General features: G+C 33.4%; 1 protein-coding gene and 1 long non-coding RNA gene across 5 annotated transcripts in view; one reads left to right on the forward strand and one right to left on the reverse strand.

The window, feature by feature from the left end:
* Window positions 1-14616, reverse strand: part of LOC118191773 (uncharacterized) — a 478434-nt gene that overhangs the window by 450594 nt on the left and 13224 nt on the right. The window lies entirely within an intron of this gene.
* The window catches only part of Mgat2 (alpha-1,6-mannosyl-glycoprotein 2-beta-N-acetylglucosaminyltransferase), a 105622-nt gene continuing 91167 nt past the window's right edge, over window positions 162-14616 (forward strand). The window contains exon 1 of one of the 2 annotated variants that reach the window (XM_085809389.1): window positions 162-459. The gene's annotated coding sequence lies outside the window, so the exon portion shown is untranslated. Of the gene's footprint in view, window positions 460-8802; window positions 8925-14616 lie in introns of those variants that run through there. The other variant, XM_085809388.1, reaches the window with a different exon arrangement.

The following is a 14616-nucleotide window of genomic DNA, read 5'->3' on the forward strand; positions in this document are numbered from 1 at the left end:
TATCTCATTTCACTTCTACTTTATCTTGATATCTGGACTGGCAGCTCCTTGCTGCTATCGTTGCTACAAACCGCAACGCTATCAAAGGTGTAAAGGTTCTGGAGCAGACACGGTTTAGTTTGTCAAGTTAACTGTAACCGAAAATGTCAGTTATAATGAAAATGAGTTACTTAAATTTAATATGATTGTGAGGTTCTTCCTCGATTATGATTCAGCATCTACTATCTTCAATGTGACTAAATAATTACACACACGCACACACACATATATGCGTGTGTTCATAATAAAAGCAAATTTAGAAGTACTGATGTAGGAAAACGGAAACCTAGAAACGCATAAATACTGATGGCGCAGCACGTAGATAGCAAAGAACGTAGATCCGTATTAAAGAGGGAGAATTCTGATTACGTAGAATGCTAGAATGCTGAATCCGTAATGACAAGGAAACGTGGCAGCCAGGTAAGATCAAAACTTCATTTATATTTCAATTGACATTTGTGACCACAGTTCACTAGGCACTCTAATCGGGCCTATTTCCAGGATATTTACATTTCTGATACTGTTGTGATAGAAAGGGAGAAGAATGAAATAGCGTCTAAGCGGCACAGAGGTAGAAGCAAAAGTGCGCAATTAATGCAGTATGGCAGCTCACCAAGAGTAGGTTTTGGCTTAGGTTAGAAAGGTCTTAGTTCTCAAAATTTTGAGGTCAAATTCCTCATTTGCTACGTCACCAGCGCTATGCAAGCCATGTGACATAGATTAATCTAGAAATGGCGCAATCCAGAAAAGTTATTGCTGCTTTTAGAATACAGTGAGGAAATACACAAATTAAAAATGAGGAAGTAATAATTCATAATTTTACTTAGTAATACTAAATTAAATTATGAAGCTGATATATATATTTTTTATCTTACACACACACTCGCATACAGTAGCGGTGTAGTTTATGACCGGATGGAATTTTGGCGAAGAATTACTAGCTTGGTAGTTAAAAACATTTTTTTAATGGCGCTGTTCTTAGCTCTTATCATTTTAAATGGTAGAACATTAGCATTGCTTAACGCGTCCCACAGTTTTAGGGATGCAAATATATCTTACATAAGGAAGAACAGTTAGCAGAGGCTAGGCGATATACGCCCAGCAGGAAGGCGAAGAACATGCGTATTTAGCAAAAGAATGTGCGCATATCGTGGCAGAAGTATTTATAGCGACAGCGCTTTTTGTTAATCTTGCACAGCGATTGGGAAAGAGTTTTCTCATTGCGGTTACTGCTGAAAAAGTGGCCTAAACCGAAGACGAAATATGGTTAGATTGAAATCAGGAATTTAAAGGTCTATTATCAATTTGTTCCATTTAAGTTTTAATTTTTAAATAAATTTCCTTACATATTTATCTGTATGTATATTGTTTATTTTACCTTCGGCGCACCAATCAGAGTCGCCCACCACTAGCCGAGCACTAAAGTCGCTAAACACTGGTAGTTCTCTCCGGGGTTCGAATCCTGGCGAACAGGCTGGCTGTATGGGCATTTTCGTGGTTTTTCCCATGCGTAAGGTTTTTACGAGCTGGTTTCCTCGGAAAATCCTCCACGAAGGGTTCAGTCCAAGGTTTCGAATCCCGCGAACGGGCTGGCTGCATGGGCGTTTTCGTGGTTTTTCCCATGTGTAACGTGTATACCAGCCAGTTTCCCTTAGAAAGTCCTCCACGAAGGCATCCCTTCCCTTAAACAGATAGCCCTAGCTTGCTTTGCCGTATTCTCAGTAAACCAAACCAAACCTTCAAGAAAGCTTCCTTTCCAATAGGCAGATAGCAATAGCAGATAGATCCGTCGAGTGATTTGCCATAATCATTTAAACCCAAATCTCACCAGTTAGTAAGTGAAATTAAACAGAAAAAAAGAAACAAAAAATATCTGTTATAAGGGCAGGGTATTAAACTTTGAACTGCGACAACCAACATGAACTTTGAATTTAAGATGAGAGCAACAGATAAAAATTCGCTGTTGGTTACAAAAATCAAAAATAAGTTGTCTAGTTTCCTATCATTCAAAATATTCTTTATGCACCACTTCATTTTCACAAAGCGTGCTTTTTAAATCAGCAAGTAAATAATCAGGTACATTACATTTAACAGTATGTAAAAACGCAGTTTCATTTTTATCGCGAAAGTCTAGTGTAATTTATGACGCTAAGACAAGACGAAATCTTTTCGAGGAAGTGGTTTTCCCCTCCGCTCTCTTACCCAGACCACTGCATAGCGAAATGTTATCTTCGTCGTGTTCTAGTTTTTTTGGAAAACAGCAAACCGTTCTGCGCGTCGTTATGAAATCGGAAATGAAGTGCACTCGTTTTCGTAGATCTAAAACGAGCTAGAAAAAACTGGAAAAGCTACTGGCCTCAGTATATATAAAAAAAAAGTAGTTAGAGATATTTAATTTTTCAGTTTCGAAAAATATTTTTAAATTGTTCGACTCGTCTCGGAGATATCTTTAAGCTGTTCTGTTAATTGTAATAATTGTAAATATGTTTCAATGAAAACAAAATTAAGCATTTATTTCATCATATATTATAGTAAAATACTATTATGCTCAAAAATTCAATGGCATGTCTTTAATTCTTACGCAGCTCTATTAATTAAATCAAAAGCCAAAAATGTAAACCATAAAAAAAAAAAAAAAAAATTCTGAAATTTAACTATTGTCCGTGACAGATCTTTTAAGTAGTATGTAGTAATTGCCTACATAATACATAAAAGATCTGTCTTTTTTTTTTTTTTTTTTTTTACAAAGATGATTTTGCGTTGTTTCACTTTTCATTCGAGCCTGTATCCATTCGGAGAAATGTTACATATTATTCTTTAACATTTAATCTATTTGTTATTAACTACCAAATTAAACTATTTAAATGCAAGTGATGCTTTTTTTTTTTTACTTTTAATCTGTTTGATTTAAATAAAAATGCATTTAATTCGTGACATATTTAATTAAAACATTAAATATTTTTGTAGAATTACATTACGTATTTTTTTTCACTGTTGAAATATGTAGAAGATATATAACATTCTCATATTAGTCTAAATGCATACTCATTTAATATCCTATAAAATGTTTCGCTATTCCACCTGGGCCATCTTTATCGATAATCTCTAGTGATAAACCATATTAAACATTAAAAGAGCCCTTCTGGACGATGTTAAAATTTGAACCCTTTCAGAATTTCTTTTTTTCGGGGGGGGGGATTTTTTACAAAATTTAATTTGTTTTTTAAATATTACTTCAAGTAGGGTTCAACAGTAGAATATCTATTTGGCTATAAATATATTTTTTTAAAATTTCTTAAGCGGAATTTAGCAAGATTGAAATTATGTTTTACTTCTAATCTTGGTTTTGACACGTTTTCCTACTCCCCCCCCCGAAAAAAAAAACAGAAAAGAGCTCTTACGCCTCAAATAGGAAGAGAAACACGTCAATGTAAAACTCAAAATTACAGAATAAACAGCAAACTTACTTTGGCGTAGATTTTAACTCAAACTCCATCGATTTCGATTGCCTGTTTTAAGTTATTACGCATAATGCCACGAAGTAAATAATTTTAAATATTTTTTTACCCTCGTCTTTTAGAATCAGTAGTTCATCCCGGTTTCAATTCTTAATAGGTCAGGTAAATGGAGTTTTGGGGGGTTTTCTCCCCCCCCCCCCAATATCGTGAAAGCATACTTCTTTCATTTACAGAGTGAAAACTTAGTTATTAATGGACTTCAAACCCCCATGGCATTGTTTTAGTAACTCACATTAGAACTACCAACACGTCAAAATGATTTCTTTCTTTGATTGGTAGAAATAGGTGCACACCAACCATCAAAAGTTCTGGAAATAAGAAAATTTCCGCTGGAATGAGGAATGACATATTTTTCATTCAAACAGATTATAACAGATATCTCCTTATCTGTGTTTATCTTTCTGTTAGCAATAAAATAGGGCAGATTTTTTTATGTTAGGTTAACTTTCAAGTCATTTTTGCGCTCAGATCACAGTTTAAAGTTTGCTCTAGATATGAAATTTGTCATTAAAGATTATGAAAGTTATTTTGAAAGACATTTATAGAAATCAGCCATTACTAATTCTTCTGATAAGAAAACTTCATTCACTCAAAGACTTCAGCTGACTAATTTGGTATTCCTTCATAGTTTCAGCACAGTAACCCTTCAAATATATTAAATGCTTTCTGAAGTACGACTCTGAAGTATCTATGGCCGAGTGGGTAAGACCGCTGAATAGTAGAAGTTCGATCTGGGCTCGACCCTAGGCAAATGAACTGGTTGCATGGTTGGTTTTTCCATTTGTAAAGTGAATGCGATCCAGGTTTAGTTTAGAAAGTCCTCCGCACATACATCTCTCCTAAAACAACTAGACTTCAAGGGCTTTGCCAAAGAAAATAGCCTACTTTCCATTTTGACCACAAATGCAGACAAACTGAATTCTAAAATAAAGAGGCTATTGCTGTGTAACGTAGTAAGTACTATAATTCCCGTATTTTAAAGAAAAACCTCAACCATATGCTACAGTTACAGACTTCGAAATTTTAAATATTTGCTGTTAAGACGAACAGGAAGGAATCGAGGAAAAGATGAAACGATATATAAAAGTAAAAGGTAAATTGTGCTTTATTGTAACTATCTGCAATTTACGTTGACTATAAGTATATATATATATGTAAAATATAAAAAAGTACGATGGCTTTGCTCTACGCGAACACGCAACCTCCAATTAACTTTCCGCAATTTAGGATCTTTTACCTAGATCAGTACTTTCCAGAACATTCTAGTCTATTACCTAACCGCTACTATAAATAACGAATGCGCGCCATTTAGCGACATAACAGAAGCTCCTCTCTTCATGCCCTACCAAACCTCTCTGCTTTTCTGCCTTTCTTTGTTCAAAGTATGACTCATTAAATTTAAAGTAATCTTATTTAGTGACGAATAGTGATCTGCTTCTTGAATTTAAAGCAGGGAGCTATAAACTTAAATCCTATTGTGTCGTTATTTGATGTTGCCTTGACACTCATCCACAGCAATGCCTGAACTTTGATGCCAAGCTTCCTCACGACTGCTGGAAAATATCCGCATATATATATATGTGATGATTTCAAATACGTAGATGAAAGCAGTGGACCTCCCAACAGCTTACGATAGTGCGTAGATGACCGAGAAGACCGTAGTGGCTTTAAGGTGGCAGAGTGAAAGCATGATGACGCAATTTAGCACAACATATCTTGAAAAATCACAATCTTTATTTTTTCCATGCATATCAAATACTCCTTTTTCAGACAAGATATTTTTTAATAATATTTGAATAGAATAACTCCCATTTTGAAGTACGACGTCATCTTAAGCAAGTAAGCGGCAGCAGCATGGAGGAAAACGTTTTAGCAGCAGGAGAGCTAACGCGGAAAAAAGGGAAAGGTTATAGTACTTTCATAGGAAGAAGGCTGGGAGTGGGAAAGTTTCAGTTCAGAGTTTTGGTTTAGAATTAATTTGATTGGACAAGAGGTATCTGCATTAAAACGTTATGTAAGATAGAAAACTCTGGAACTTGTGAGAAGAGATGAATTTAGGGGTAGATCATCAAATTTAGAATGTTAATTTTGAGATCATCAATTATATTTTGAAACAGCTATCATATTTTGTTACATCTTACATATATATATATATATATATATGTGTGTGTGTGTGTGTGTGTATGTGTAAGATATAACAAAATACGATGGCTGCTTTAAGAATAATTGGCGACCTCAAAATTAACTATTCTAGATTTGGTGTTAGCGCAGGTTATAGGCTTATTAATTTATTCATTACTTTTATTTAGAATTTATATTATATATATATGAAATGTAGAATCTCATACATTATTTGTGGTTTGCAGCCGGGGCAACTGGAATGAGACAAATTTTGGAATATAAAGTGATACGTTTATTTTAGCATCCATCTCACAAGCGTTCTTCCTGTACCTCGAGGGAGAAGCCATATTTATAGATATGTGTTCGTCCCATGGTGCTCATCCAATCAGCGATATTAATTGAAATCGACGCTATCTTCTTATCAGGAGTGTTCTTAAGGACTTTATGTAATATGACAGATTTATGAGTTTGCCGATTTGGCGAGCGCCAACAGGTTAATATAATTGATAATAAAGAAAGGATTTCGCCAAAATTTAGGAACAGGGATGCAATTTGCAATTTAGGTAGGGAATCGCCAACACATTATTAAGGAATATGATTAGAATTTAATCAATTGATTTACAAAGATCATTACATATATATATATATATATATATATATATATATATATATGTTGTATGAACTTAAATCCATTTAGTGCGAATACAAGTTATTATTACTTGCGCAATTGCTGCAAAGTTAGTTAATAATAATCTATTTCCTAAACAGTATTGATTAATTGATTATATTATCTCCTAAATTTAATTAAAGTAGAATTATTTTAAAAGTGTGCATCCATACTGGTAAGTTATATTTTGAAAGATGTTTTGAAGTAATTTGAAAGCAAAATGTTAATAATGTTTTAACGGGGACTGGAGTTAAATCATCACGAAGAATAATATTTCAATTGTAAAAGGAAAAATTAAAACATGTAATTATTATCATTGATCGGAAATTAGTTGACTTTTCAAGGGGAACAAACCAACTCCCGTTCAATGAACAATAATTGATAAAAATACGTAAATATGAAAGTGTTTCGTCTTTACTCATATATCAAACACTGAATTGATTAATTGAAATAAATTGATTGATCGAAATAAATTTCCCAATACGGGCGCAATACCTGCAAAGTAATATAATAATAATTTATTTAGTAATGGAATATTGAGTGTATTATCTCCTTGGTCCAAATAATCCTCCTATACCCTCCATATCTCTCCTTTATCCATATATCTCCATATATCCTCCTATATTGAGTACATGACTTCATTCAGATACAGTTCTACTAACTTTATATAAGAAGATAATATACTCAATATTCCATTAAGTAAATATATATATATATATACGTGTGTGTGTGTGAGTGTGTGTAACATATAACATATAGGTATAACATTAACATTAGAAAATATCTGGCAAAGAAGAGAAATGGAGCTTATGCAAACTGGGTATTCGTTAGTATGAAAGTTCTAATCATATTGATGATTTTTGAAGATATCGAACTTGGGGGCAGCAAAACGCTGCGTTGTTTACCTTATCTACACTGAAGTAAATAAAATTTTCCTGCTGATAAATCAAATTATAACCTTTTCCTATGACACTTGACTTCCAAATTGTTTTAATAATAATTTCTGTAAAAAGTGTATGAATAAATTGCTTTTGTCTTGAGCCTCAAAATATTGCATTTGCTGTTTAATAGACTTCTTTCTTAGAAAAGTAATTCAGCTGAAGCGAAAACTTCTGTAAAGTATAGCGGATCAAAACTCATGAGCTTAAAATCTGGATAATTTTATTATTTTCCTCTGTTTAGGTCAAAGACGAAATAACTATAATATAAGTAAAATAATTTACTCTTTCGTGTATCGTAAATAATTTCAAAAAAGATTTTGCACTTAAAAAAATATTAATCAATGATGGAGAAGAGACATTTTATCCCCAAGAATAAAAAACGCTCCTAAAAACTACGCGGCATGTATTAAAAGTAAGAAAGAAAATGATTGCAGTTTACGCCGCATAGTGGAAGCAAAACATTTCTTGCGTTAAAGAATTTTTTTTAGTCTGTATTTAGAAAAAAGGAGCACTTACTGCAGTTAAGCAGTGACTCACAATGTAACGTAGTTAAGCAGTGACTCACAATGTAACGTAGGCCTATAATAAAGCACGTACTTGCTACTATATTATTCTTTGTAGATTTAATTTGTTCGGAATAATTTAAACCGGTCAAGTTCCTGCCACATGCGTTCACTAGAATTAATTTAATCGCTTTTTAAACCGATTGCTTCTTTGTCTCTATATTGTTTTTTTTTTTTTTTTTTTTTTTTTAAACTATTGGAAACAGCAAAGGCATTCAAAGCATGTAAATAAGTGAATAACAAACTTAATTTTACTTGACCTAGAAAGAACAAAAGGAGGTTGTTTAGATAACAGGAGTATGGAATAACTGGGATTCTGCTAATTGGAACTCTTCTGAGCTGATAATTACAGTTACACATAAAGTAGTAGCTATTAAGATAAAAAGTATGAAGTTAGTAAATAAGAAACAGAATAAACAGGTAGTAATTTAAAGCGAAATTAAACCACTGAAATAGTTACAAAAATGACTTGGAATGCGAAACCATTAATTTTAAAGTGGGCCTTTACTCGAAAATCGCTTGATATCAAATTTTATTAAAATACAATCGGTAAGTCGAGCTGAATGTCGAATCAAAATGTAGAATTTGAAATTAACATTAATATTTTTGGATAAGTAGCAGTCGAATGTGTTAAAAAGAAAATCAAATGTTCTCCTCCAGGAAAAATTTATTTGCAATCCCTTTCTTAATTTTTTTTTTTTTTTTTTTTTTTGTATTTTCAGGGTTTTGATAATTGTCCGTTCTTTATCTTAATGATTCTGTTCATCAAGAAACGATGAATCAGAACGAGCAAAAATATCTATCTTTACAAGTTTAAACTTACTAATCGTTTTATCGTTACGATTTTATTCAATCGGTTACAAGGACCCTTCTACAATAATCGGTCTCAGCTTTCCAGTATTATCTCTTATCAGATAGCGAGCTAAAAACACGATAAAGAAAGTAAAAGGAATAAAGATATGTACACCGAAAGAACAAAGCTTATAACTTGTGTCTCTCGGGAAAAAAATTCATTTTGGGAGAAAGTAAGAAAATTTGTTTTTTCCTTTGAGAACTCGGACTTGAGTACTCAGTAGTACGTATACAATTTCCTCTAACTTCTCGATGTTGTATTAGTGTCGTAATTTAGAATGCTGTAATATAGAAATCACAAATTAAACATTTAACCATTCATAGGCATGCTAGATAATATTCAAACAGGTATCTACGGCATGAGCTGCCGTGTTTTACTACATGATTACAAAGTTTCTAATGTACCACTTGCACTGATGTATTTGTGGCTCTAAAATTCATATGAGCGCATGCGGCATATTAGTATTAGTCAAATATGATTCCTTTTTCTTTGAATGTGACTGAAATAAAAATTCGAGTTCCCTTTTATATTACTTTGATCATATAAGTATCTGGAATGTACGTTGCCTTTCAGTGGATTCCATGTGTAACATGACTATGAACCAGTTTCCCTTAAAAAGTCCTCTGCGGAGGCATTCCTCCACATAAGCAACCCTCGAAGTGATGTTTCTTAATCTTTTAACCTAACCTAGCCCTTTCTGGTAAAAGAAAATATTTTCAACCTCAACTCAGCACTTTTAATCATTGGATGCCCTAATTTTTCTCTCCGAAACATTCAGTAGACCAGTATTCTTTTTGTGTAAAATTTCTTAAGTGCAGATAACATGACCTTGTGTATCATCTATCATCATATGACCCTATGTATAATCAGCATGTGACAGGTGACAGCTAGAAGCACAAGCTTCTGATGGGTAACTTGAAAACACGCAAGATATTAGGAATCTCAACTTCTCACAACTTCCGTCTTTGCTTTTAGAATAATGTCTCTCAGAAGAAAACAAAAAGTAGAAAAGCATTCCCGAAAGAATCACTACCATCTACCCAGTTCTGTAATAAACAGCTCCAAATCATCTGTTAGTTTTTGTACCTGTGATTGTACATATAAATGTTTCTCTGAATCTTTTAGTGGTGAAGAGCGTATTTCACTTCAGTTTTAAAGTAAATATCCTACTGATTACTGTGTTGAAATTATTGTCTATTAGGCCTCCAGAGTGGTTTCTTTAGTAACTACTGTATTACATTTCCTGCTATGAAGTAATAATTTAGCCTTTAACTGGAAACTAAATGGAAAATGTTCCAGGGAAAAATAAACGTTTTGAAGGCCAAAAACGAAAATAAATGCTATTAATATTCCGCTTTGATACGCAACAAGAGGCACCACTGAAGCAGAATGATCGATGACTGATATGACGTAGAAAAATTCCATGAGCGTATCAGATCCACATAACGATGACGCACAACTTGCACTGATTGCAGCTGAATGGAGTTCCTGAAATAGAATTATTTTCAGATGAAAACAGAAAGTCTGGACTTTGCTATACATTAACTGAGAGACAGCGTAAACTGAGTAGGGTACATATTCTTGCGAAGGATGAGGTATCAACTGTTTCCACTTGGTTGCCCCATAGCAGACATTTCCCATTAATTCTAACTTTCATGCTAGCAAATGGTTTGAAAAAATATAGTTTCTGTTATTTCATATTGATATGTTGAATTAATAATCGACGGCATAATAAGGTGACAGTGCACAGATATTTACATTCGAAACTAAGAAAAAACAAATGGAGTCAAAGATATACATAAGAGTTTTTTTTTAAATGTATTAATTTATTGCGTATTATACTTTATTAATAATTCAAAAACTTTTGCGCGTTTGGAAATAATATTTGCAAAAAATACAGAATAAATGTTTAATTCGATCCTTGAGCTTAAACATTGAAATCAGATTCAACTGATGAAAGACATTGTTTTAAACTGGAATTACATTCAACTTACTTCGGTATTTACTTTTATAAATGTGTGAGAAGGGTTAGTTGACAACTACGATGATATCATATTCTAGGTGAACGGGCTGTTTTGGTTTGATTTGTTTGATTATAGTAAAGCACACAAGGGTTATCTGCCTAAGGAAAGGGATGCCTTCGTGAAGGACTTTCTAAGTTAAATTGGATTGTATCCACGTTGCATGGGGAAAATCACAAAAACGCCCATGAAAGCAACCCATTCACTGAGATTTCAAAGGTACTAGTTGCATAGGGGTTTCGTGATTTCCTCATGTCCCAGCTAATTTACCTTAAGAATCTTTCTCGGAGACATTCCTCCCCATAAGCACCCGTGATAGCGGATAGCCTTCGAGTTGCTTTGCCTTAATCAATTAACCTAACCTAACCTAACGATGATGACATATTCTGAGCCTTCTTTCCTTTATCTTCCTTTATGCAGTCTGAATGTTTTCTGTGTAAATGCTGCAAGAATAAAGATAATATCATTCTACTATTGGACAATACGTTGGCCCCACACTAGAATTTAAGACAACCCATACAAGAAAATCCCTCCTTTATGTTCACATTATAGTATTTTCTTTTTTTACCCACAACACTTAAACACACCTTAATATGAAGAGAGGAAATGTGTATATTTTCCTACCGTTAATTAATCTCTTGAGGCTAAAACGATCTTTAGAGATGTTTTTTAAAAAGTTTATCACTACGTTACGTTATATTACTCAACAATGCCAACTGTGTTCCGCTCTGTATAGTAAGTGTTATCCTTACAGGAGACGGTTCAACAGCGGCCGAACGATATAGCTGTTGAATACTGGTAGTTCGATCTATATTCTATTCTACTCGGATAGGCTGACTCCATGGGCATTTTCATGGTTTTCCCCATGTGTATAGTGTATACGAGCCAGTTTTCGGTTGATCTTTGGATTATGGTAACTTGGTGATGTTTTGGCGAAAATTTGGCGACCAACTCTGCTACAGCAACCCCCTATTTTTTTTTTTTTTTCCGCCGCCATTTTGTTTTCACGAAGTAAAGACATGTTTCTTTTCTTTTTATTTACTCAACACTTTTTCCAACAATCTGCTAGCCGAATTACACTTATGCTAGAAATTTTATGGAACAAAACTGCTTAATCATGACAAATATTAACTGCAAAATTGGGAAAAAGTGCAGAATCGCAAACTCCTTGCCGCGTTTTTCAAAATCGCACATACACAGTAACCATGTACACGTCGACTTATTTTTAATTTAAAAAACATCCCAGAATTGCACAAAAATGGCATTGCGCACACTCTTGACTTTATCCATCTACACTGCTTTTTTCTCATTAATTAGAAAATTTTCACGAAAATGCATGAAAATTTTGTGAATCTTTAAATTCGGTAAAAAGGACATATATGAAATTACCTGATCGCGAAAAAGTATATACCCTTTCCAAGGATGGACATTTGCACGTATAAAATAAATAAAATATCCAAAAACTTTTACCTCTATCTGTTATAAACGTCACCAACGAATTTATAACAAAACATTAAAAATGATTACAAATACTTAGTGTCAAATGCTTAAGTTCTTTCCATGCACATTTACTTCTACTCAAACGTATTCCAAAATACTACAAACGTATAACTCTCAAAATCACGATCATTAAATTAAAATATAATTAAATTAAAAAACACTACTTAAAATATAAATAAGCACATACATTAAATTAATAAAAATTAGCTTACAATCCTAATTACTTGCCCCGTGTTGTACATATGTGGTGCACGGGGAGTCTGTATGTTCTCAAAGGAAAAAAAAAAAAAAATCCTAATTACTTTAAACTAAATCATTGCTAATAACAATTTTCCAATAATAACATATTAATTTATTTACCCCTTACATTTAGAACAATGCATAAAAATAATATCCTCAAATAATTAAAAATATTAACTTACCTAATTTTCTACAGAATCTTGAGTGCATGGCGGATCACAAAATGTCCATTTTCACCAGGTTTCTTGCACCGCCATTCAAACTATCTGTAATATCCTTCCTTTCACACAATCTCATTTCATTCCCACATATTGGACATTCATACTTATCCGCAATTAAGCAATTCTTTTCAATTACACATAAACGTAATAAAAATTTCGGATTTACTTTATATACGACCATGGGATCCAAATATTAAATAACACTGTTTCACAGAACATAGAATGAAACTACTGCTATAAAGTACAGCAGATATTTTTACAAATATACCCCCTTTTCCGATTAAAGAACAGTGATTCGTCCATTAATGTCACATGACATATCTCATGATCTCTCATTTCCCTCACACAAAATAATGCTTAATCGGAACTGAGTACTTCTCACATTACTCCCAAAGTCCTGGGTAGTAACCTTTATCGCCTCCAAAATGTCGCCAAACTACCTGTTACCATATTCCAAAGATCAGCCCAGTTTTCTTTAGAAAGTCCTCTACGAAGACATCCCTTGCCTTAGGCAGATAGCCCTCGAACGCTTCGCCGTAATCAAAATAAACCAAACTGAAAAACTGATCTTCTTAAGCTTCTGAACTTAATAGTATTAAAAATCATCCGACTGAGAATTTATATTCCCACTTTATAGTTTGTCAGTATTGTTTTTTCTTTTTTCCGAGCTTTCATTGATTGTTTCGAATGTCTTACACCTATGCCTTCCACTTAACTGAAAATGATTTTTATTGCGTCTGCTCTTCTAACGATAATCTACAACTGGTGAATTTTCCATTTAGTATAACATATTACGTTCAGAATGAAGTGTTGCTTAAAAATGTATCCTTTTCATATACTTAGGACTCTGAAGTATTGTAGAAAAAGAAAATATGGTAAAAGTATAGTTTAGGGAACCCCTTGGCGAAACTTGGCGATTTTTGGCGGTACATGGATACCGATTTTGTGCAATTTTTTGACTCGTTATTTTCGCTTGCGAAGCGGCGATTTTTGCGCCAAAAATCACCGCTACACAAAGCCAAAATAACAAGACAAACAGTTGCACAAACTCGGTATCCATGCACACATCGACTTATTTTCACTTAAAAAAAAAAAAAAAAAACCCGAATTGCACAAAAATGGCATTGTGCACGCTTTTAACTTTATCTATGTACACGTCGACCTATTTTCACTTTAAAAAAAATCCCAGAATTGCACAAACTTGCATTGCGCACTCCCTTTGCTTTGTCCATGTACACATCGAGATATTTTCACTTATAAAGTCAAAGGAGCATCAAAGTCTACAGTATAGGCAAACAAAAAATACATAATCTTAATAAAATACATTTTAAACCAAACAATAAAATAACATAAAAGAGGAAAAACATGTTATACATTTAAGCTCTACCAAAAGCAAATATTCACTTACCATGATTTTTGAGTTCGCTTCGTACACCAGAGCCACGTAAAAATCAAAATAACAATCATACTCAAATGACTTTTTTCAAACCAGGTACTCTTTCTGATCGAATGCTTCACATAGTGACCATCTGAACCTTTCTTCCTACAAACCCATTCAAATCCATGTAAACGATTTTAACACACACACCACAAAAACGCTTACAAAACATCCCATGATTCAAAATTTCCCAGAATCATGCACCCGATTACGTCACAATAGGGTTTCCATAACATTCAACTACTCAGGCTACCATAAATGAAACTACTTGGCGATAAATCAAACAACAACTTCGCCATAATACAAGGGGTACCTTACAGTCTACTCTACCGGAAAATATATACATTTATATGTATATTTATGACGTAATTACAAAATATTTACATCCGATCGTGTCAAAAACACATTGAACTTAATGATAAATGACCCAATGTTTTGGTCACCACGAAGAGATCGCCAGTGCTTCAAAGTAGGGTATGGGAGAAACCGGTTAG

This window comes from Stegodyphus dumicola, chromosome X2 (genome assembly GCF_044657685.1).
Source record: "Stegodyphus dumicola isolate Sdum_Otavi_A_Nest chromosome X2, ASM4465768v1".
NCBI lineage: Eukaryota > Metazoa > Arthropoda > Arachnida > Araneae > Eresidae > Stegodyphus > Stegodyphus dumicola.